Genomic DNA, 25,721 nt, shown 5'->3' on the forward strand with positions numbered 1-25,721 from the left:
GAAAGGAGCCTTGGTTTTCATGAGTCTACCCTGTGGCAAACCTTTTGGAGGCTTACCACTAGCTATAAAATAAATTGTCTTAGAATCAAATATCAGCTTAACTAAGAGAGAATGAAGAGGAAAAGTGAATTAGGGGTTGTTGTACCACCAGAGACAGACATGAAGAGTGAGCCAGATTATTAATATTTTTTGTTTAATATTTAACAAACCACAGCTCTCCACTTGCCAAAACTACTCCCTGGGTATAAATGTGGCCCAGATGGAATGAGAGGTTTCTTTTCCCTACTGCAAAATCTGATTTTTATTGTTCTCTTTGCAGTCCTAGAAATTGTCATATGCTCTAAATTTACTCTCTTCTCCATCCCAGTATACCAAAATTCAACCTGTCCTTCACCATGTCCTTGAGTTAAATACATTCCCAGTCATTGAAATAGTTCGGAGCATTTCCCACAGAGCTAGCAAGTCTCCTGCAGTTTTTTTCCTTCTCTGTCTCATAGAGACTTCAGACATAGGGAAAGAACAGGGGTTTGTGACCAAATCAGAAAGTTAGAACTGGGAGAAGCTTTGGAGAAATCACTCAGGGACCAGGATGCCTGGGTGGCTCAGCAGTTGAGTGCCTGCTTCAGCCCAGGGTGTGATCCTCAAGTCCCGAGATTGAGTCCCACATCCAGTTCCCTGCATGGAGCCTGCTTCTCCTTCTGCCTGTGTCTCTGCCTCTCTCTGTGTGTGTCTCTCATGAATAAATAAATAGAATTTTTTTTAAGTATTTAAAAAAAAAAAAAAAGGAAATCACCCAGGAAAACTGAAGCCCAGAGGGGAAGCAATTGGGCCAGGGTCACATGGCCAGCATGACCTGGGGCAGACATGCCAACATCGGTAAGGATGCATTAGCTCTGGGATCCAGCTACCAGAGGTCCAAGCCTGGTTCTGCCACTTGCTAGCTGAGTGCCCTCTTGAAGTTTCAGTTTCTTCACCCAAAAATTGGAGATAGTAACTGATATGTGCCTACTGTGAGAGTTTTGTGGTATAACATAGGAATATAGCAAGGAGGGATGCCTGGGTGGCTCAGCAGTTAAGCCTCTGCCTTTGGCTCAGGTCATGATCCCAGGATCTGGGACTGAGTACTGCATCAGGATCCTTGTAGGAGGTCTGCTCCTCCCTTTGCCTATGTCTCTGCCTCTCTCTGTGTGTCTCTCAGGAATAAATAAATAAAATCTTAAAAAAAAAAAGAAATATGGCAAGGGTCCAATCAGTGTCAATTATTATTAAATATAGAGCGACTACCCATTTCATTAGGAAAAAAAACCCCTCTTTACCCAAATGTTGCTTCTACAGAACTCATTTTTCTTTTTTGCCACCATGGGATTTAGCATACTCACTCACTATTCTGCCTATAAACGTCGAGAATAAACACTAGAGCAGCAATCTGCCATTCCTCATGCCCCATGTATTCCCAAAGACATTATATTAATATCCTCTCTTGCCCTTGGTGACTTGACAAACCAAAAAAACCATGGGATATGGTTAAGGGAGAAAGGGAAAGGGAAATGAACTTCAGAGGAGGGCAGTGCACAGAATGGGGAGGGAAAGAAAAAGAGGGTTCCACAGGAGCAGGGAAAATTCCTTTCTGCCTAGAACTTAAGAAATCATCTAATCTAACTGCTCACATTACATAGGGGGAAACTGAGGCACGGGACTGGGATGGGTCTCCATGGGGCAGAGGTAGAGTGGAGAACCTAGGATCCAGTTTTCCAAACGCCATTCCTTCTGCCTTGAATGCTTCTCATTCTGCACCACTCTCCCCATACCACCCTCTTGCCTAGTTAATGCCTATTAATTTTAAAATCTCAGTTCAAACATCCCTTCTTCTAGCGAGTATTCTCTGACTTTCCCCCACCACTTGATCCAGTTCCTGTTAACACACTCTCATAGCACCTGCCAGTGTGTTCCTTCCTCAATTCCCCATTCTCTACCCACCACACAGGGCTGGTAATCTGTACTCCATAAACATACCAGTCAATTAAGGAGCAGGAAACAGAGAGCATGTGCTCCACGTGGGATGCTTTACTATAGCAAAGAAATATCTCCATATAACTCATTCATAAAGGAACAGACAGAAATAGTTTCCATTGATGCATCTTTCAATAGCAAGGTTCACATAGGATTCATTAAAGGAGACTGTTAATTGTGATGTTCCCTCCCCAAGAGTCAATGTGGCTTTTTCTCCCTAACCAGTTCCTTCTTTCAAGGCAAGCAGTGCTAAAGAGAAGAAGAACTAATAAGCAAATTCCATCAATTGTTCTAGTGCTTAATTTTTTTCTAACACTTGCTCTTATCACCCCAGACATACTTTATGTGGAACAAATTGATTAAAACATAAAACGAGGATTCTCTTTCTGTTAGGCTTTGCTGTGTGTAGTTACTGGGATGTAAAAAGATCTAAGTGGCTTAACTAAATCCAAAAAAAAAAAAAATCCATCTCCTACTGTCTTATCTTCAGCAGTAAAGTTTAAGCTCCTTGCTGAGAAGGGCAGGGGAGGAGAACGGACATTTATTGAGTTCCTACTACATGCCAAGCACTAGGTGAGAGAGTGTTCATCATGATTGTTCAGCATGAATGATAACTTGACAAATATTTGAGTATGGGCACTGTCCTAGGAGCTGGGGAGTCAGCAATGAAAAAAATAAAGTCCCTGCCACCCCTGAGTTTCCAGGCCAGTGAGGGGAGACAAAAGTGAGCAAAGGAAAAGACCACATGATGTCAAATAAGAATTCTTTCTATGTAGAGAAATAAAGTAGATGGAAGACATAAGAATAATGGGAAAGATTTTTGGTATAGTGGCTTTTTGAGGAGGTAGCCCTGGAAAAGAGACCTGAATGCTGTGAATGAGAAGGTTCATGACTACTGGGACGAAGAGTATTCTAGTTGGAGAAAGCAGCCACCTCAGAGGTCCTGAGGTGGAAATATGTTTGGGTTGCTGGAGGAAAAGGAAGGTGGGCCAACATATGAGAGCCCAAGAAACAAGACAATAAGGGTCAAGGGATGTGGACAAAGGTCAAATCATGTTGCCACGCTAAGGGCTTTGAACTCTATCCCAAACTTCACAACAACATTATTGGAAGGTTTTTGAGTGAGGGTATACCATGATCTGATTTACTTTTTTACATGGTTGTGTGTCATTTAATCCTCAAAATAACCTTAAGAAAGAAGTAGTATTAGCCTCAGTTTATAGAGGTAGGATGGGGATGGGAAGATTCAATATCTTGCACAAGTTGGTGCTGCTTGCAAATGGTAGATTTGCAATTCCAACTCAGGGTTCCCAATGTAAGGCTTTCCACACCTTCCCATGCCACCTGTGTCCTGCGTAATTTTGAAACATGGCCACAGCACCCAGCATGCAGCCACTACCTGGTGGGTATTCCCTAAATGAATGCAGGAGATTCAAACTGCCAAATTCCTGGGACAGCTGGGTGTTTGAGCTATTGAAGAGGTAGATATGGAGAATAAAGGGATTTTTATCATCTAAAAGAGAATGAAAAAAATTAAGATGCTTTGATCTGTGCTCTATTTCAGGCACTATTAGTCCATGGAAAAACATGATTTTTTTTTTCAGTGCTTCAGTGCTTACTTCATCTGATATTTAAAATTTTTGTCTTCTACATATAGTTCTGCATGCACACACATATCAACTTTGAAAATGATGGTGACTTGCTGTTCAGTCCAGGGGGCTACTGGAAATGACATCCATTAAGATTTGAGTTTGCTCCTAATGGCTATCACATCAAGATGAGTAAACCATGACTGGATGGTGTGCCTTTTCTCTTATTTTTATTTTATTTATTTATTTATTTGCTTTTCTTTTCTCTTATTACATCCATATAGCCCACCATAGAGTGGCACTTTTCCATCCTTTTCCCCGGGGTACCTGAAAGAGAAAAGACCATTTTCAGGTGAATGAATACACATTATGTGCCCTACCTCTGACTCAAACCCACCTGAACACCCCAAGGCTAGTCCCTTATAGTCGTTTTTGCAATAAAGATTAACAAGGAAAGTGACGCCTAGGGTTAGGAACTGTCCTTGGTGCTGGAATGCTAGTGAGCTAAGCCAGGCTGTCCTTGATCTCAGGAACCTGTAGGCTTGTCTGGGGCATAAGGCCAAAGACATTCTCACACAAATATTAAATGGAAATGTGGAAAGGCACCAAAAAAAACAAACCAGAAATTCTAAGAGCTTCCAGGAGGGCCGTCACCTAATCTGGGATGAAGGCACAGAGCGTTCTCTGATGAGTGACTCACAGAGGATGGGCAGGCATTAAGAAGATGAAGAGGAGAAAGGGGGAACAATTCAAGCTAGGAGCTTTCTTGGAGCTCTGTAAAGGGCAGAATCAAGGCATGCTGGAGGACATGAAGAGGACTATTGACTAGAGCCTAGAAAGAGCACAAGAGGACTTTCGGAAGGAGGCATGGACTTTCAGGACCTGATTTCTGCATTGCCTTTGCCTCTAATTCTCGCCATACTGATTGTTGACGTAACCTCCAGGTGAGACAGCACAATAAACAAGCAAAAACAGGCCCAGGAAATCCTAAAAGCCCCTGGGGTGTCGAGACATAGCAGTTTTCCAATCCTATAAGGAGACAGGGGGTGAAGAGGAATTTGCAAAGAATGCCATTAACATCACCTCCCCGGGGAGAGGAACTCTAGGTGAGGCTCTTGGGGGAACCTGGCCGTGGTGAATAGTTTACTTCCTGGGGCTCCTGGATGAAATGAGAAGCAGTCATTAGCACAGCAAGCAGCCCTCATCCTTCCTTCTCCATAATAACACTGTCACCAGAGGATGGAAAATTACCCTGACGTCTTTATATCTCTAAATTGCACTTTGGAGACAGACTGCGTAAGGCAAACAGACCCCGAGTGAAAACCTCCTGGCTAGACTTCCAAGCCAAGGACTAATAAATAACCCTGAAATATACAATCTGACTGCAGCTTTGCTCTGTAGCTCGTGGCTTCTGCCCTAGGGAGGACCATGAATTGCAGGGCCTGACAGAAGGGTCAGAAAAGTGGTGTCTGCCTGGTGGGTTGAGGACCTGCAAATTAACCCCATGGTGGTGCTTTCAGAGCAAGTTGGCCTGCTTAGGCAAAAACTAACCCCTACTAGAGGAGCAGGCCTGGAGGAAAGGCCTCCTGGGCATGAAAGGATCAACTCCATCCCACAAAGTGCAGGGATGAGACATCCTGCCTGAATGAGGGAGCTCTATGAATCACAGAATGGAAGATTTTTAGCAGTGATTGAAAATGCTCATTAGGGGAGAGCCTGTGTGCATTAAGTGAGCCCAATTGAAAGGTGCAAAATTTTCATAGACTGTGTTTTTCTTTCTCAGTCAAAAACACTCTCAATTTGCCAAAGCATTTTTGCAATCATTTGTAAATTGGTCTGCCAGGATCTCCATGAGAATGTTAAATGACAAGAAAAGAATCAATATCTCATTGCTGACTCGGGGTAGGCATCCGTGTGAAAAACAAGATTCAAAGCACCATAGAACGATGCAAAGATGTCAGTCTCTTGGGATGAAAAATAGTTAAGCAAAAGGTGCCAAATGCCAAGCTAGAGAGAATGATCTAAATAACGAATGCAAGTAAATCCAACATAAGGCATCTATAAATGTTGAAACTTTTTTTTTTTAATTTGATTTTGTCAGGGACTACTGAGAAGAATTACATCAAGTAAGATTATCAAAATAAATTGACTCGCACTGAAGCAATGGCTGCAAAAAAATTGTGATGTGAATTATAGAGAAAATATAAAAACAACTTTGGAATAGGGAATTTACAGAGTTTAGTACAAAATCTGCATCCTGGAAGAGGCATTGCTTCTGGGGTGGAGGACTGCTATTTGGGAGTCAATAATTGTTAGTGTTTGTCAGGTGTTCACTACAAAAAGGTACCTTTGTGAGGCTTTTTTTTTTTTAAGATTTTATTTATTTATTCATGAGAGACAGAGAGAGAGGCAGAGACACAAGCAGGCTCCATGCAGGGAGCTCAACGTGGGAGTCTATCCCAGGTCTCCAGGATCACACCCTGGGCTGAAGGCGGCACTAAACCGCTGAGCCACCCAGGCTGCCCAGGCTTTTTTTGAACATTCAACAAGCCCTATGAAGTATACAGATTATTATCCCTGTTCTTTAGATGAGGAAACTGTGCCACAGACAGTTCAACTATCTTATCCAAGGTTGTGCAGCAAATCAGAGCTGGGATTCCAGTCTCAGTCCCAGAGCTGTTGCTATTTGAATCTACTTTTTATAATTTCCTATTCATTTGGCTCAGAAAAAAGGGAATATTGGAAGAACTAACTGATATTCACACAAGAACAAGGAAGAAATAGTTTGATAGCTTCACCCAAGCAAACTGTTTTCTGGGGGGAAAAAAGTGAAATGCCAATGGGAAGAGAGAAGATCGACATTGTTTGGGTCATGACCATCACCAAAGCTATTTCCTTTCCCCTCAATGCCATTGCAGAGGCTTCAAGCTTCTGGCTGCAACTTCAAAGAGAATCCTGGGTTTTTCTCTAAACACAGTTATATTTAGCAAAATAAATATAAATTGGAAAGCAAGAGACAGAAGTATTACTTATACATGTTTTTCTCAAGCTCTTATAGGAAAAAGAAATTCAGCAAAGCAATCATTTGAAATATTTTTAAATAATTGCACAACAACAAGGCAAAAAGCCAAAATATCCTCCTTTTTTTTTCAAGATACTGACTCCTTTTGCGTTGTTACTTCTTAGAATAACAAACCATTGTCTCCTTTTATTTCTTTTCTGTTTCAGAAAAGCTGCACAAATGCCCCTCAAGTCCATGTCATACTCTTCTCAGCAAATTATCAGTGTCTCTTGAAATATTTCCTCAAACATTGTGAAGGCTCGTAATCAGACCCTTCAAGAATAAACAGAACTTTTTTCTTTCCTTTTCGCTTGCAGTTTTATACCAGCAATATCTTCTTTTTCATCCCAAGAAATATATGAATCAAATTCTCTTCCTAAATAACACAAGACTATTTTCATGTTTTATCCTAGAGGGAAGGTCTGGAATGATTGTTGACAGAGTCCAGGCCAAGAGCTTCCACCAGTAGATGCCAATGATCCCATTTTCTCTGTACTTGGTAGCCACTTTGCTTTTTTTTTTTTTTTATGGCTCTTTTGTTATGCAGACCTGCTTGGCAGTGAAGGAGGGCATTAAGTCAATTAATTGTGCTTGGATGCTGTGGATCTTGTATTCTGTGAGCCAACAGAGGATTGCTTGGCTGAGAGAAAAGGAACTCAGAGAGGGGGAAAGAGGATTAGGTGGTTTTCTGGGGAAAGTACTGAAAGACAGCCCACTGCCCAATTGGCCCAGGTGTGAATTGAATGGTGACAGGGAAAAGGCAGGCCAGCCAGAATGAGCAGCCCTGGCTCCGTGGGGTTTTCCCTTCCAGCCAGCAGCTCAGTGCTTCCTTCATGAAATCACGATACACTCTCCTCTGGGCCTTTCTTTTCCTTTGGTTTCCTCAGCCATTCAGAAAATCTTTTCCTTCACTCCCTTCTCCCCTTTCTCTCCCCTCTCCTCCTCCTTAATCTCTGTCCTCTTTCCCACCTTTCTTTTGTCACTAATGTTTTATAGAACACACTCCATTTGGTTGGCATTTTCCCCCAGGGAAATTGGTGTGCAATCTTTTGTTCTTCCAAGCTGTTTTTGTTTCCAAGAGACAAAATACCTACTTTGTGCCATGTTCTCTTGTGTGTGACTAATGATAACAGAACAGTTATGAGCTATATATTTATATTCTTAGAAAGCTTAAGTTAGTGCCATTTTTAATATAACAATTATATTAGCGTAAATTGCTTCTAAAAAAAACATTTGAAAGCAAGTTAAGTGGCTTAAATTATAGATGTCCATTGACTACTAAACCATTAGAAAATAAAGACTAGTAATCCTCAGTCCAAACTGTGGCACTATTTCTGTTACCTACATGTTCATAAGATGACTTCCTCTGCCTTCTAAGAACACAAGAATATCGGGGTGGGAAGAAATAGCAAATACTATTAAAGCCAATCATGTGCACTTGTTATCATTTTTGATATTTCTGTGTTGGTTCTCTCTCTTAACATTTTTGATATAGCAATTAATAACACTCATAAGATAAAAGGCTTTTAAAACTAAAGATCTTGCCGTATTTGAACTTTTTTTTTATTATTTTTTAAAGATTTCATTTATTTATTCATGAGAGACACACAGAGAGAGAATGGCAGAGACACAGGCAGAGGGAGAAGCAGGCTCCATGCAGGGAGCCCGATGTGGGACTCGATCCCAGGATCACGCCCCGAGCTGAAGGCAGGCGCTAAACCGCTGAGCCACCCAGGAATCCCTGAACTAACTTTTAATAAACATTACTGGATGAGTGAATGAATTGATGAGTGATGTTTGAGTAGATGAATGGTAGGTAGATGGATGTATGTTGAGTAGATGCTGGCTGCCTAGCTGGATAGTAGATAGATGAGAATGGATAAGTGGATGGATGGATGAATGAATGGTTGCATGGTGGATCTAAGCTCACTCTTCTCATCAAATCAGATAATTTGAGGAACATTATTATTCAGTTTGTTCATTGTCAGTCAAATGAGTCCCTGCTTTATGCAAAACATACAGGTGGGTGGATATTTTGAGACAATATATAGAAGATATGCTCTCAGCCCTCAAAAAAAGTTGCAGTCTAATTCAGAAATAAGACAGTACACAAACTACAATATGCTTTTGATTAAATGCAAAATTATGTGGTACAAACTGTTCAGAGAAAACTCAGGTGGTAAGTGCAAAAAAGAATTCCAAATAAAGAATGGAATATTCAGGGAAAGCCTTACAGAAGAGACCTAACCTGAACAAGAGTTTAAAGACAGATTAGGCTTGGGCAAGTGGGGAGGAAGGGCTATTTCTAGGAAGTAACAAATGAAATTTGGTGCCACCAAGTCATTTCTCTTTTACTGGTAGTTTTCCTCTGTTCAAGGGCTTTCAGTAGGAGACACTATAACCTGTCTTTTCTTTAACAATGCCCCTAATACCTAGCACAGTATCTTGCACAAATTAGGATCTCAACTAATATGCAGTGAATGAATGATGAATGAGATGAATGAGGAACTATACTCAAAGTCCCTACCTGGGTTATGATCCCTCCTTGGGATTCTTGGCATATAATGAGGTTTGGCTATACCTTGGCTAGTATGGATTATATTTGATTAGACTCTTCCTGCATAAAAGAGCCCTTATAGCAAGTTTACAATGTGGGTTGATGATAGATTGATTAAATAAAAGTTGTTCTTTAGCAATAATGGAAACAAATAATTTTTATATCTTTCCAAAGGAATCATTTTATATTTGAAATGAACTTTTAAAAAGGCCAAAGGGAAAAATAGAGCCGTACTTTGACACAATCTTAATTAAATAACCTCACTTCCAGCTTTTTAGAAAAATCAAATCTAGTAATATTTTGCCCACGGATTGTTCTTCAAGAGGATAATAACAAATCACTCCACTGACTTTAGCCTTGTAACCAGCATTGTACAGTAATTTAATTAGCTGATATGCCATATCAACAGTTTAGAGACTGCAATTGACTACTCAGAACTAGACAGGGAGCTTGACTCTAGAAGTCTTGAGCAGGAAGTAATGCAGGGAGTTTGTTAAAGATATTAAATGTTCTTAAGTATTTGAATCCTGGATTCCCTAAAGTCCATCTGTTCTTGAAGTTCCTCTGTGAACCTTTATTTAGCTCCAAGGCTAGAAAGAAAATAATGGGGGAAAAAAAGAAAATAATGGGGAGAAAAGAAGGAATATTATAGCCCCCAAGAAAATCTTGCCTGCCTCAGGGCCTTTGCATTCCTTCTGCTTAGAAGGTTCTGCCTACAGCAGCCCAGCCTTCCATTATTTCTTCACTTCCCTCTGGTCCCTGCTCAAATGTCATCCCAACAGAGATACTTTCCCAGGTCACCCTATCTATTTTAACATTCCCTCTCCTTCCTTCTCCCTCCTGACCTCCTTTACTCTCCATACCCCTACACTGCCTTATGTTCTTTTCATAGCACTTATTACCACATGATGTAAATATTTGTTTGCCTGTTGTGAGTTACGTCACATGAGAATAGATGGGATATCGCTTGACAGTCACATTCAATACTTAACCTTCACTCAAGGCTAGAAGGTGCCTGATACATAGAAGGCACTAGTAACTTTAAGGACTAAAGGAATCAATTTTTTGCATTTTTGCCTTGTATATTTTATCTCCTTAAAGAACTAAGGTGAAAGCAAGAGCTCTCAAAGGACTTGTAGTTAGCATTTCTCAAATACCTACTCTATGTGAGGCCCTGTGTTAGTCACCCTACACTCATTAGTGCATCCAATCGTCACAACAACTTTATGGAAGAGATTCTATTGTACCCCTTTAATAGGGAAGCAAGCTAACTCAGGCACTGCCTGCCTACACAGAAGAATTATATTTAGGATCATCCCATTAGTAACCCATGTGTATTGAAAGTAAAGAAACTACTTGAACTGAGTGATGATGGTGATGATAAGCTGACATATAAAGTACTCACTATGTGTTGGGTACTTAACTGAGCACACTACATTACATTGCACATAATTAATTATTTTAATCCTCACCATAGCCTTATAAAGTAGCTCCTGATATGATCTCCATTTTACAAAACAGGAAAATGAGCCAGAGAGAAGGAACTTGTTCATGGTCACACATTCAATATAAATGTCAGAGTCTGGCTCCAGGGTCATGTAGAAATGCCATTTAAACAACAACAAAAAATGGAACCCCAAAGAAGAGAGGTGTTCAGGACTGGAATCTGATTCAGCTCAACAGATCCACAAGGACTCAGCAGTTGCTGTCAGAGGAGGGCTACAAAGGACCCAGAAACTGGAGCATTACTTTTCCCTGAAATATTTACAGAAATTGTTCATTGAAGAAACCATTAAAGGTGCAATCTCTTACCAAAGGGTATTTTTATACCTAATAATTACTAGATAAGTGAAAAAATTCATGCTCCATGGAGCTAAAAATTCTCTCCCAAGGGGAATGGAAAAAGCAGTCCCCAAAATAAAAAAACAGACATGTAGGATAATCATTATGCTAAATAACATACATGACAAAAACAAAAAACAAAAATCACCCAGTCTCTTGCATTTAGCTGAAAACTTTTTTTTTTAATGAGGTTCTTTTACTTGCATCTAAGAGATTTCTTTTTCTGCATGAACTGCTGCAAAAAGAGCAAGTCAGAGAGAAAAGTTAGTGGGTATGGAATTCAGTAATATTTAGGGAGAAGTAAAATTAAATATTATTTGATGTCCCAATTCCTGGCTGGCCACACATAAGTTCCTGGCAGGGAGCTTCCTTAGAGAAGCTTCAGGAAGCTTCAATGGGTTGTGATTACACACACACACACACACACACAGGAGGAGGGTAGAGAGATAGAACGGAAAAAAAGAAAAAGTTTGAGTTCTCTAGTAGCACCCAGCACGCAACTCAGAGACTATAGCTCAGACTTTGTGTCTGTATTCATGTCACTCTTCTTCAGCCAACTAGATCCTTAATAACTTAAATATTAATAGTTATTTGTTGAGCACTTTCATGAGCCCAGAACTATGCTAAGTGCTTTCTGATTATTATATCATTTAAATTCTCATAATCCCATGGAAGAGATGAAGAAATTGGGGCCCAAAAAGGTGATCAAGACTAATCCCACCTTACAGCTGGTAACAGGTGCAGCTGAGATGTGCACTGTGGCAGACCCCACTGAAGAATCTGAATTGTCAACCATGCCATAGTTAAGAACCCTTCTTTTTTTAATTTTTTTTTAATTTTGATTTATTTATGATAGGCACACAGTGAGAGAGAGAGAGAGGCAGAGACACAGGCAGAGGGAGAAGCAGGCTCCATGCACCGGGAGCCCGACGTGGGATTCGATCCCGGGTCTCCAGGATCGCGCCCCAGGCCAAAGGCAGGCGCTAAACCGCTGCGCCACCCAGGGATCCCCTAAGAACCCTTTTGATGTAACTTTAGTTCATTTCAAATCCCACTCCCACACCTCAGAGAATGAGGCCAGATGAGAAATGGCTCCTCAGAATGAAGAGGTGGGCTCTTGCACCAGAATAGGCAAAGTTGGAAGAAGCGACAGACCAATTCCAGCAGTTGTCATTTATATGTGTCATGGATACGTGAAGAATAGTCAAGGGACACCATCCAGATATGATGATATCCTTATAGTCCTAGGTATGGGAGGATCCATTTCATAACACGATAACCCTAAAGACGAGCTCCATGCTGCTCAGTGATGCCCAGGCCACTTCTGCACTGGGAGAAATGGTTTGTCACCTGATTTCTTCAGCATCACCAGAGATGTGATCTTAGAGGACACTGAAATAGGAAACACCAGGCAGCTCAAGGTCAGCTACAGAGTCCTCCTTTCATTTTCTTTTTGGGATAAATTCAAGCATATTTTCTCCAATTAGGATCCCCCAGAAACAAATCCTAAGTTGATTGTTTAGTACAAGTCACTTATTTGGGAGGTGATCTCATGAAAACCAGGAGGAAAGGGAAGGGAAGGGCACCAATGCAGAGTGTTTACAAGCAGGTCCCATTGGGGTTCAATCTTGCTGAGGACCTCAGGGATCATTTAGATTATGCCTCAGACTCAGGGTATTTATCTACTAACTACTGTCCAATATTTTTTGAGAGCTGCTCCCAGGGGCAGCTATATGACATTTCTGGCCACCCTGTGGTTATGCTGAGAATGCTCAAGTGGACAAAGAAAGACCCAAGGGATAAAAGGATAGGTAAGAGCAGTCCAAAGCTGTCTGGCTGGGGTGTGTGGGAATGGAACAGGCTCAGAGGAAGTGGCCCAGGTGCCAACAATGCCTGTCACATGTACAGAATACTAGTTCTCTGCTGTGCAAAAGGCAACAGTCTGCACATCAACAAGAAGCTAAGTAGCAGCTACTTGCTCCAACTAATTGTTTGCCATGCAAGAATATGGATCTGGGTTCAAGAGAAACTACAAATCTAAGTTTTATTGGAAATCTTTTGATTTTCAAATGCATTGATAATTAAAACACTATGCAGGCTAAAAAAGCTCATCTACTAGTCCCAGTTTATAGCTTCTGGCACAATGGGTACCTGTCACCTCACAAGGCCTTTATCACATCCCAGGAAAAAGCCCATCTTGAGAGAGTTTTCTTGCAGAGAGCACATCTCAGAGTTGTCTAATCTGTTGATACAAAGTTCTGCCAGCTTTGGCTGTCTTTTCCCCTAAGCCAACCAATTGTTTTGTGACTCTATCAGCCCTTGTGGATAAGCCATCATCAGGGGTGGCAGCCTTAGATAGGAGGTTCTGGGGGAATGAAGTTTTCCTATTCATTTTTCCCCACTATCAAAGATGTGAATTCTTAAGGGCAGTGGTACCATCAGTTGGTACCTCTTCCAGTTTGTATACCAGGAAATCTGCTTTCATAGCCATTCAACACCATTCTTAAAAAGAAGGGGGCAACAGTCACCACAGACAGTGATAATAAAAATTATTTTCCAATCACACACACACACACAATACACCTCTTCAAACTTCTAGAGAGGTCATGGTCAGAGAATGAGAGCCAGACTTATTTACTCATTCAACAGATAATTACTAGTGCCCACTGTGTGCCAGCACTGTTCCAGGCTCAACAAGAGATGGACAAGCTCTCATCTCATACGGCATTTATATCCTATTCAAGGAAATGCACATCCACATTGGAGAAGTTGAGAAAACATCCCCATTAATTACCTATGAGACCTCCTTGCCCAGAGGAGAGCAATACCCCCTAATCTGCCCACCCTACTGAGCACCACCTACATCTGTGTCTGGAGCAGGTGAAGCCATGAGTGTAGGAGTTGGGAAACTGAAGACAGTGAACGCATGTTCATCACTCACCTGGTCCATCCCCCCCACCCAGCCCCAGTCTCTCCCAGGTGGAGAAGAACTGTATCTTTTAGTCACACAGGAGGAATTGGTTAGGTAACATCTCTAGTGTTTACCTAGAAGTTACACCTGGACTTGACAACTTCTCATATGAGTATTTGGAGTTCACAAGAAAATCATTCCCATCCATAAAGATTCACTCTTTCATAGAAAATTAATGTATTTTACCCTAAAAATTTGTTTTGGGAAATTTAAACCAAAGCCTATAGCCTTGTGTTTGGATGTTTCTTATAAAAGTGGGGTTAGTGAATCTTAATAGTATTCAAAGATGGGAGAGTCTGGAAACATCATCTTGGCCACTCTCCATTTTTATAGCTTGGAAAATTGAGGTCTGGAGAGAGGACCTGACTTGTCAGAGGCTGCCTATCTGGTGAGAACAGAACAAGACCAGGACTTCGTCCAGAACACTCTTGACAACAAATCACAAAAATGGCCTTCCGTGTGAGTCTGTCTGACTCTTTCAGTACATTCCTACTGAGCACTTTTCAATGCAAGGTCCTTGGATAAGTACTCGGTACAAGAATTTTCTTAAAATAAGTTTCCCAGTTGCTTTTGCTGGGATTTTAATTCAGGAGTTTCAAAGTGGGCACCTGTGTTTATAACAAGTGCCCCTGAGTTACTCTGCAAGCCAGGAAAGCAGCAATACCAACCTGACTGGCTTGGAGCATGGTTCCTCTCCAAGTTGAGCATGACCGTCTTAGAGCACACATCCCTGGGAACCCCTCCAGTGACACTTCATAATCATTTCATTTTATTTCAAAAGCTTTCCTGGGGAAGCCTGATCCACATCCTGTACCTGGGAACTCCTGACATCATGGGTGAGACCACTGCTACAGAGGCCACACACCTGGATTCAAATCCCAGCTCCCCAGTTACTGGCTGTGTCATGTGGGGCAAAGGAACTTCTCTACTGCAAACCACAAGGAGAATGACAATGGAACTTCTCTCTGAGGGCTCTTGTGGGGATTAAGTTAGACGGTTCATGTTGAGCCCTTAGCATAGCAGCACATGGGCACATGATGAATGTTAGCTATTGTTTTATTTTATATAGTCTGGCAAATCTACACTTACTCGGTAGTCTAAAACTCCACGTGAAGCTACGGTTCCTTGGTGTAATGAAGATCAATAATGTTGGAAGAGAGCATGTAACCAAATATTTTGTACTAAGAAAAGAAATGCTAAGAGCTTTATACTTTCAATACTGAACAAAGAGAATGTATCCCACATTGTGAAAACTGCCCTTCCCTTCTCCACATCCAATCACCAGCCTTCCTATGTATCCCCCCAACTTAGGGATGCTACCTAGCACAAGCATTCCAGTGAAGGAAGCATTTGGAATTACCTTTGCATTCAAGGCAAGGCATACATTATGATCTTCTCAGAAAATCCTCAAATCTTTCAACGTTACCCAAGAACACTGTTGAACTGTCAGAGATGCTCTGAATCAGGCCACTTAAAAAAAAGATTTTATTTATTTATTTGAGAGGGAAAGAGTACAAGCAGGGAGAAAGACCGAAGGAGAGGGAGAAGCAGGCTCCTGTAGGGCTCAGGCTCAGGGTCCTGACCTGAGCCGAAGGCCAACATTTAACCAACTGAGCCACCCAGGTGCCCCCAAATCAGGCCACTTTTTTAGCAACTTCCCTAATTAGGGGTTCCTGAGAGCCATCCATTTTAGTGTTCTGCAAAGAGATTATCCCATTTTAGGGAAAAAGACTATTTCAAAGGAGCTAAGAAAATAAACACACTTTTCCTATATTAAAGCCTCTGCCTTCTTTGAACTTCTCATTTTTAGAATATCTCCACTGATAAGGACAAATGCAATTTTCACCATCAGTGGATCTGAACAGACAATTACATTAAGGCAAATAAGACAGGGTGAGGCCAATGATGTAAATCACATTGTGTGCATCTAATGTGCAAACAAACCCTCAGATAAAAATGAACCCTCAAAAAGCAGTCAACAATTATTATTCTTTTTTTTCATCTAATCAGGATGCAATTTGCATAAACATTCCTCTACCTCCCACCTCCACAAAATCATTTACTGGCATTGGAGGTCTGGGGAGAAAGTAGAATTCAGTCAATTTGCAAAACATTTTTCCTCAGGAAACCACTTGACCCCTGGGGAAGGGCTTACAGGAGGCTAACAAAAAGAATGTCCTCACTTTTACAGCATTTCAGGTCCACAAGTATCTCATATCCAGTTCCCATTCGGTCCTCCCCATAATCCAGTAAGCTTGGCAAGAGATATCATCTCTTATCTTTATAATGGAGACAAACCCAAGTTAGGAGTGATCTCACAGAAAGTGGCAGGACCAGAATTGGAGTCTTACTTTCCACTGGACCAGGCTAGGGCTGTCTCTTAAGTCTTTGCCCCGGCAATGAGTATTAGCCCATCCAGTATATCCTCTCAGGCCTGATGCTGCTCTGAGCCCTCAGTGCAGAATTGGACAATACTACAGAGCAAAGCACTACACTGCACTCAGCAGAGCTGAGATTTACATTTTTTGCAAGTGGCGTTTGAGCCAGCCAAGCGGGGGAAGCAAAAGGTCAAGCTCACAAAATAAACTCGTGTTGAGCTTTTGTGTAGCCAAAGAAAGAGAAAGAAATGATATTCGGGAAAAGAGTGTCAGGGAAACCACAGGGAGGGTAAGATGGAGCAAGGCATGAATGCACAGGCAGAGAAAGGCAATAGCCTGCTCTTTCAAATCTCCCTGGTGCTTCTCTGGCATCGGAGAACAGAGACCCTGGCGGATGTGCTTCTGAAAGGGAGCTGGCAGCTCATGGGGGTATTATTTGCAGGCCTTGCAGTCATAGCAGTCCATGCTTGATGAAGGCCTGGGGTGCTAGCCAATGTTGGGGTGCACTAGTGTCACAAAAGAGTGCAAGCTTTCCACAGCCCACCCCACAGCTTGGCCTTTGACATGCTTCTGCATCCCCCTGGCTGCTGATGCCAGCGGCGGAGGACACTTTTGCTGCTTCTCTGTGGAAGAGGCAAGCTTGGAGTGAGCATGGGGCAGAGGGAGGAACGGATTAGGGAGAGGACTCCAGTCTCTGGGGAGATTTGGCTTCCCCAGAAAAGCAAGGGAGAATCCATGAAAGGGTTTAGCCATAGCAACCTTGCTTTTTGCTGCTTTGTGTACCATCTTGAGCTAAGAAAATGAAGGGTAGGGGGATGACAAAATGGTGTCTATCAAAATGAGGAAAAACGATCGATTGCAAAACACTGCCTATATCCTTACTAAGACCTTTTCCAGATCTGAGGTTTTAAGATTCTCCCCTTTTCAGCAAAAATGGGTCTGCTTCATTCTCCAACCTGATGTTTTCCTGAGTTGGGAATTAATGTATTACCAGGGATTTTACGTGGTACTTGGGAAGTGCTGTTTAACAATTATGCATTTATTTTAAAGTGGCATCTCATGTTTATAGCAACCGACACTGGTTTTGCATTTATGATAATGATACAAAATGTCTTTTTAAAGTCAGTTTATTTATACTCTTTAAAAGTAAGTTGCTTTCATTATTCAGTAATTATTAAGTAATACTATGTGTTAGACATGGAGATGGCAAAAAGCATGCAGCAATGGGGGACTTGCTGTGCTGACCGTTGGTGAAGCCAGCTCAGCACTGGCATGGAAGCTAGTGGACTGCCCAGCAGGCCCCAGAGGCCCACTGGGAGTCCCCAACCAAGTCACTGTGAAGCAGTGGCCACCATGTGAGCATTCATAACCGGCCATTGTACGGGCCAGAGCAAGGACAAGCTAAAGACACAAGCCACAAGACGAGGTAGCAAAGTCAAAGCTCCTGCCCACAAAGGTGGAGTGGGGCAGGTACAGTAAGAGAAAAGAATGGATACCAACTTTTTGTGAACTTGTGTCCAACACAAACTTTGTCCTCTAACCAGGCTGGTCTAGCAGTCTCCCATAACCATGGTATTAACTTTCATTCATATACATTTTCCTACCAGAAATGACCTCTTTTCTCCCCTCTATCTTATGGAGCTCATGGTCTACCTTCTCCCTGAAGGATCTCCTTTCCAATCATTACAAATATTACAAATATTTTGGTGCTTCCCTTTGGCATTTTCCATGCACTTACCACTATTGCTTCAACCCAGCCTGCTTTTCCCCAGCAAGAAATACACACCACTGATGATATATGGGATGATTTAAGGGTAAACTGACACAACCTTAAAAATAACATTAAATCAGAGAATGAGAAAGTCACTTCTTTTTTGTTTTTTTATGCCGGTGCTTCTGATTAAGTCAAGAAGAGAATCTCAGTTGGTACTAACATGTCTTTAACAATACTTGCTAATCTCTCTTTTAAACAGAGAGGGAGTTCTAGATGAGACCCTTTGTCATGCATTAATATCCATCTAGAATTTAATGAAATTATTTTGGTTTTATTGTATCTGTTTTTAATTAAAGTTATTTTGCTTTTTCACTTGGAATCATGATTTTTGAATCAATGTATTTAAACAAAAATTTAATTGATTTAAAGAAAATATGTGGTAGCACGTAGCAATGCATTTATACATAAGGTGCCATATGGACATAGCAAATTTTGGGAAGGTGGTAGGTATATCAAGGACTGAATTTAGAAAACACTGTCAAGCTTTTTTTGTGAGCATGATTAATCTGTTCATCTTCACATGGCAGAGGTTAACCAGGATGAGCAGGAGTTAGAACTTAGCACTAACTTTTTCTGGCTTCCCAATCCACTCCTTCATCATCTAGACTCTCATTCCAGTTCCAAAACCTCACTGACTCTTCTCTTAGGAAATAGTTAGGGTGCAGATGATAGAAACAACCAACAACAGCAACAAAAGACAAATAAACAGAGAGACAAAACAAATATACTGGCAGGAGATTGGGGTCTCACAGAAGCAAGAGGTAGCTTCTTTAAAAAAAAAAAAGATTTACTTATTTATCTATTCATGACAGACACAGAGAGAGAGGCAGAGACACAGGCAGAGGGAGAAGCAGGCTCCACTCAGGGAGCCTGATGTGGGACTCAATCGCAGGACCCCAGGATCACTCCCGGAGCTGAAGGCAGACACTCAACCGCTAAGCCATCCAGGCGTCCCACAAAAGGTAGCTTCTAATTAAGGCAGCCCCTGGGGACCAAAAAAGGGAAGCACAAGAGTTTCTGACAGTATGAATCCATTACTGCCATGAAAGAGTCTCAATGAACCACCCATCTGTGTGTCCCTCTCTCAAGATTCATATGCTGGTGAGGGGTCTAAATGATTAAGCCCAAGTCACAAGCCAGTGTGCTGGCTGCCAGCGGGAAGGAAGAGGGAAAGCATTGTCTTCTGCTATGGAAACTGAGGCAATGGCACTGCCTCCTCCAAGACCGTACTCAGTGAGGACCTCCTTCAGCACAGGAGGGATGAGTAGAAGCCTAACACTCCAAACACGGCAAATGTTCATAAACACACACATACACAAACGCACACACACTTGCCTATGCTCTGCATCTCATCTCGGTCCCACCTCCTAAAGTTCTCCTTCTCTCAACCTCTCTCTCTCAGCTACATTTAATCTCTCCCTCTTCTGGCCCCTTTCCTTTAGCCTATAAACATGTTTGAATCTCTCTCATTATTAAAAACCTCCTTTACCCATTCGCTGCTTATAGTCTATTATCACCTAATCTTTTCCAAACAGGAGCGGAAAGCCATTCACTCAGCACCTACACTTCCGCCCACCCACTTACTGATCGTCCCACTGCAGTCAGACTTCTGTCTCTTCTACGCTGGCACTTCCCTGAAACTACTTTCCAAAGGGATGAACTTCAGGTTACTCAGTCAAAGGAGCACTTTCCAGTCTTAATGTCTCCCAGGTGTTGATCCCTCTGTTTTCCTGAAACACTCTTCCACCTTGGCTCCAGAGTACCTTCATCCAGTTCTTCACTGAGTAACTGCACACCAGAGCAAGCATTGAGGTTGGATCTGGAGACTCAGTAATAAGAAGGATACTCAGAGTCCTGCCCTAAAGGCCCTAAGAATTTAGTGGGAAGACCAGTAAACACGCCAATGTCATAACTTTTGACATGGATGTGGCAAATCGGATTGTTGTCCCTCACTCTTCACTTCCTTCCTATGATGGAACTGTATGTAGGCCCTTGCCCTCTGCCTTGCGAATATGTGCTGTGGGTATTTCCTGCCCCTCTAACTTTGGGCGTGACCATGTGGCTTGGTTTGGCCAATGGAATGTGAGCAGATGTGAAGAGGTAGAGGCTTTAAATGTGCTCACATTTCTTGGTTTGGCTTCTTGCACTTTTGCCATCTGCAATGATAAACAGCATGTCCTAGAATGAGATACACAAGGAATAAACCTTGCCAACAGCAGCCTGTAGCAAAACTGCCCTAGATAACACCTCTACTCATGAGCAAGGAAATAAAATATTATTGTGAGCTACTGAGATTTGGCAATTTGTTACATATCCTTGTAGCAGAAACCTGGCTCCCTGTGTGAAATCACTGACCTGATGGGAGCACAGAGGGTGGGACTCAACCTTATTGTGGCTGATCAGGGAAGGAAGTGTTGATAACTAAGATGTACAAGTAAGAGCTGGTCAAGGGAAAGTGGAATGAGGGTGAGGGTGAGGTTCCTGGTGGAGGCAGCAAAAGCACTGAAAGGAGGGAATCTGTCAGGCTTGAAACATACCCATTCTTTGCTTTAGTTGGAACATAGACTGTAGGACCTTTTCATCCATTTCTCTGGGCAATCTCAGCTAGTCATATGACATCTTGTGCTGCCTTCTCCTAAAATACATCTCCAACTCAGACTTCTCCCAAGCTTCAGGATCCTTTCTCCAACTGCCATCCTAATGGGGCTTTCAGAGACAACATGTCCTAAGCTTTCTTACTCAGTCCCCTTAAATCTACTCTTATTATGCCTCTGATCTCAACCAATAAACACCCCTGCCAGGGGCCCAGGCCATAAGTCTGAACCTCATCTCAGTTATTTACTTCTCATCCAATCCACATCCAATAGAGGATGAAGTTTATTTAAGTACACACCTTTATCCCCCAAATTTGCTCCTGACTTTCCACACCTCTTTCCACTGCAAATTGTCACAGTATTGGTGAGCATTTTTACATTGTTTCTGGTTGTTAAAGATTTCTGATGGCTATAGTTTATCAAATTGAGGAATTTTCCCTCTATTCTTAGCTTACTATGAGTTTTTTTTTTTTTTGAAAGACACGGGTGCTGATTTTATAAGGTTTTTTATTCCCGAATTAATTAAATGATTACATAGTGTTTATTCATTAATCAGTTACTGAAGTAAATGTTCTGAGACATTCATCAACCATATTTGGTCATGATGTAGTGTCCTTTAACTCAATGTTTAATTTCATGGAATTGTGGGTTTTGTTGTCATTCCCGCATTGATTTCTCCCAGCCAATATCTCCAACTCAGACTTTTTCCATCTATGTTCATGGCTGATATTGACTTATGTCATCCATTCTTATAGGATATATAATATTACATGAAATATTTTTATAATTCTTTGATAAACTCAAACAATAGGTTAGAACCCTTCGGGTCATCTCTACAATCCTGAAAGTGTATGTATATGGATAATGGTCACTATATTTGCATAAAAATGGATAACAGAAATTACCCATTCCTTAATGGTTTAGTAGAATTCACTTAAAAATTAGTTGGACCTAACATACTTTTAGGGTTATATCTTTCATTGTCTTTCTAATTTCTTGCATGATTATTGGTCTTCTTGGGTGTTTTTCAAAATGACTTAATTTGATTTTATTAATAAAGCTTAGTTATTTTCTATCTTATTAATAGAAATTAATTTTTATCAGTTTTATTTAACATTTTAACTTTTTGGTTTATTTGATGTTTTTTCTAGCTTCTTAAGTTAAAGATGCATTAATTAATTTTCAATATTTCTCAGCTTCCAGTATATGCTCTTGAAGCTACGTATTTTCCTATGAATACCATATTGGCCTTCTCCCATTGGTTTTGACTTGCAGTGCTTTTACTGTCATTCATTAGAAATGGCTTATAAACAATCTGGCTATATTATATGGAAAATCATTTCTCATTGTTTTTTGGCTATTGTTGGATATTTTTCTATTCCACATATGCAATAGACAAGACATTTTAAGTTTCTTATTATAATTTTAATTGAGATTTTATCATTGAGAGTTTTTAGTTTAATTGGGGAGAATTTGTATTAGATTTCCTAATAACGTGGTATGCATCTCCATTTGTCTAGCTAGATCTTCTTTTGTGCCCATCAGTGAATTTAGCATAAGTCTTAGGCATCTTTGGTTTGTTCTTGCTATTATGGATGGGATCTTTTCCTTTTTATGTTTTCTAATTGGTTATTAATGATGCAAAGATAACTAACAATTTTGGAGATGTTTGTATTTGACCATATTACTAAACACGTTTGAGAATTAATAGTTACTTGGTTTATCCTCCTGCATTTTCTGCCAGAGAAAAGACAATCAAACTATCTGCAAACTATTGCTCAAAATAAGTGTTAAATGAATATTTGTTGAATGAACCCTTGTTGACTTTCTGAGCTTGTCTTCCAAGAAGTATAGAAAATCTCATGCAACTTGGATGTCCTTTAAGAACTTTGCCCTATAGGAATCTTTCAACTTTTCTGAATACACTCTAAATTTTCTCCACAAATTCTTTGTACCTCTGTGATTTATTTTACCACATTACACAAGCTATTCTCTGGTCTTAAATAATTTAGAAGAATCAGAATGTAAAGAATTCATAGAGCATTCTCACAAATATTAGGGCCTCAGTGATGAATACTCTCATATTTCTGAAAGACCTTCTACATCATATCTGAACATCAAAAGTGAGAGTATCTCTATTCTTCCTCATTGCAAAAGGACATTATGGGAAAATGCCCTGTCTCCTGTCAGAAAGCACAGACTAACCTTTTGTCTCCACATGCTCTTTGACACACAGACTCCTTCCACAGAGAAGGAGCAGAAAAACGAAATGCTGAAACTTGCCCTAGTGGCAACACCAATCCAAGAGGACTTGAAAGAATTGAGAAATACAAACTGTCCTCCAAGAGACACATTTACTTTTTCTATATTTGATTTAAGCAACCCAAACTTTAAAAAAAATCAATGAGGGCTAGGGAGGAGAATGGAGGCAGGAAAATGAGCCCTTTGAAAATTCCTCTAGAGAGCCAACTGAAGCCTATTAATATTAACACAAGGCACCTCTACCCTTGGATGCATTTGGAGATTCATGGAATGGCTCTCGGGACCCTGCTGTGCATGGTTCTTTTTGAATGTTAGGAATAAAACCCATGCCTCTAAGTGAGGCTGAAAAATGTCCATTTTCCTTTGTGTACACTCTTTCATAGGAAGCTGCCTGAGGCATAGAAAAGAAGGAAAACAATGAGAATTTTTAACCACAGTTTGTTCCTTGGCAAGGAAAATCCTTATTTAAGAATCTTACAAGGTGAAGAGTGAATAGGAGACAATGAAATAAAGCTCAAATTCATCTCAGAAAATTATTTCTTCCTGAGATGGACTCAATTACTGTACCTGCTTGGTGACTTGCAACAATTTGTACCCAAAGCTACAGTGAAAGCAGCACGGAACCTTGGGCTCTAGACAGAAAATGACTGGAGAGAAGGAAGACTTTTTAAAAATTGGAAGAAAGAAAAATAAGTGCTTCAGCCATTTCTTAGATACTTAGTAGGAATTCATACTTGACCTAGAACACAAACAGATTCTCACCACTAGGCATCCAGACACTTGGCCACACTGCTCTACCTTGAGTTCTCTGAACAAGCCCTCTTGTTTGTGTGTCTCTCTCTGCCATGATCTCCCATTGCCTCTTAACCTGCTAACTCCTACCAGTCTTTAAGGTCAGCTGAGATGTCACTTGCTCCAAGAATTCTCCCTTAATATCCCAGGTCTCATGACTACTTCCATTGTAGCACCTATCACACTTGGATATAATTGCCCATTTAGTCCTCGGTCTTTTCCCCATAGACTCTATGTCCATGGCATTGAATATTGTTCACCTGACACAGTGCCTGGTCCATGCTAAGAACTCAATAAATATTTCTTGAATGAATGAACAAGGTATAGACCAGCACAGCATTTCTGGAGGCATTAAGTCACCCTCTCACCCTGGGGCTGCATTTCTGTTTGAAATGAAAGCATTTTCAAGGTTAAATATATTCCTGGAGTCACATTTAATTGGCCAGCATCCCAAACACTAAATCATTTAGTTCCAGGAGGAAGATTTTTTTTTCTCCCTTAGCAAACATTTTCTAAAGAAAAACAGATGAGGTGACTGTTGGAAGAAAACGAAACGTTACCATGGAGTGTGCAGACATCCAAACATTGCCAACAATGTCCCATGAATTTGCCCACTTAGGGAATATCTATAAATATTTTCCTTGGTTAGACTATTAAGGTAAAATTATCTTGAAAACATCTTCTAAACATTAAGTCACAAATGTTTTCTAATAATTCATTTCCCTTCTTTACTCTCCCTTCAACATAGTTGGGTGTCCTTCATTTCAGGACTACATTGAAAATCTTCAGCCTTCCTTACTATTTCTCTTAAGAAATGGCAAACTTAAACAGTTAAGCTTTAGAGTTTGGTCAAAACAATCTTCACCCCTTAAATGAGGTGTGTTACTTTGTATATTACTTTGCTAGAACTTGCCATAACAAAGGACCATACACTGGGTGGCTTAAACAGGGGAAATCTATTTCCTCAAGATGGTGGATGCTAGAAGTCTGACACCAAGGTGTCAACAGGATGATTTCTTCTGAAGTCTCTCTCCTCACCTTGCAGGTGGCCACCTTTCCCCTGCATCTTCACATAGTCTTCCCTCTGTGCATGATTGCATCCAAATTTTCTCTTCTTATAAGGATGTCATATTGGAATAGAAATCACCCTAATGACCTCATTTTAACTTAAGTAACTTTTTAAAAGACACTATGTTCAAATATAGTCACTTTCTGAGATACTAGAGGTTAGAATTTCAATATATGAATGGGAGGGGGTGGGAAGACACAATTCAGCCCATAACATCAGGATAGAATTATTTCCTGGGATATTTGTGGGCAGAGAAATGGAAGACATAGCAGCATGGACTCATGGCTATATTTCTTCATGGGTGAAAAGGGAAATGAAATCTGTCCACTCAACATATGATCTCTAGTGGGAAATCCCAAGGTGGAAAAAGCTTGTTTTTTCACAAACAAGTTTTTCACAAACAAAAAGATGTTTCTGTGGTTTAAATTTCCCCAGCCCCATCAGAGTAAGAATAAGATCATTCTGACTTAGTTGGATTTCTATTTTGGATTCACTTTTCCTTTCCATTCCCAAAGTACCAGGAGGCTGAGGACAAAGGGTAAAGTTGTCAGGGATGGGTGAGGGGTGACCCCTTTCAATCTATTCCCCATGATGGAGATACGTGATATTAGTATATCACTTTCCTCCAGGACTCAGGGTGAGAGTGAGGGGTTGTTTCTCTCTAAGGGAGAGAAAGTAGAATGAAAAGTGACTTTTGGAGGTTGCAAATCACATCTGCCCTGACTTTGATTAAACATGCTGCTGACTGCTTTTAGGAGATAAACAGTGTTTAATAAGATAGCCTAAACATGCCATCACTCTCCACCCAGACATGGAGATTTT

The 25,721-nt window shown here is 40.9% G+C and overlaps 1 long non-coding RNA gene across 2 annotated transcripts in view; it reads right to left on the reverse strand.

Annotated features, from left to right (window-relative positions):
* Positions 1-3,689: 3,689 nt before the first annotated feature.
* The window catches only part of LOC119870345, a 127,867-nt gene continuing 105,835 nt past the window's right edge, over positions 3,690-25,721 (reverse strand). For both annotated transcript variants that reach the window (XR_005355843.1, XR_005355842.1), the window contains exon 3: positions 3,690-3,926. This is a non-coding gene — a long non-coding RNA (uncharacterized LOC119870345). The remainder of the gene's footprint in view (positions 3,927-25,721) is intronic.

The sequence above is a fragment of the Canis lupus genome, chromosome 2, assembly GCF_011100685.1.
Source record: "Canis lupus familiaris isolate Mischka breed German Shepherd chromosome 2, alternate assembly UU_Cfam_GSD_1.0, whole genome shotgun sequence".
NCBI classification, from domain to species: Eukaryota; Metazoa; Chordata; class Mammalia; order Carnivora; family Canidae; genus Canis; species Canis lupus.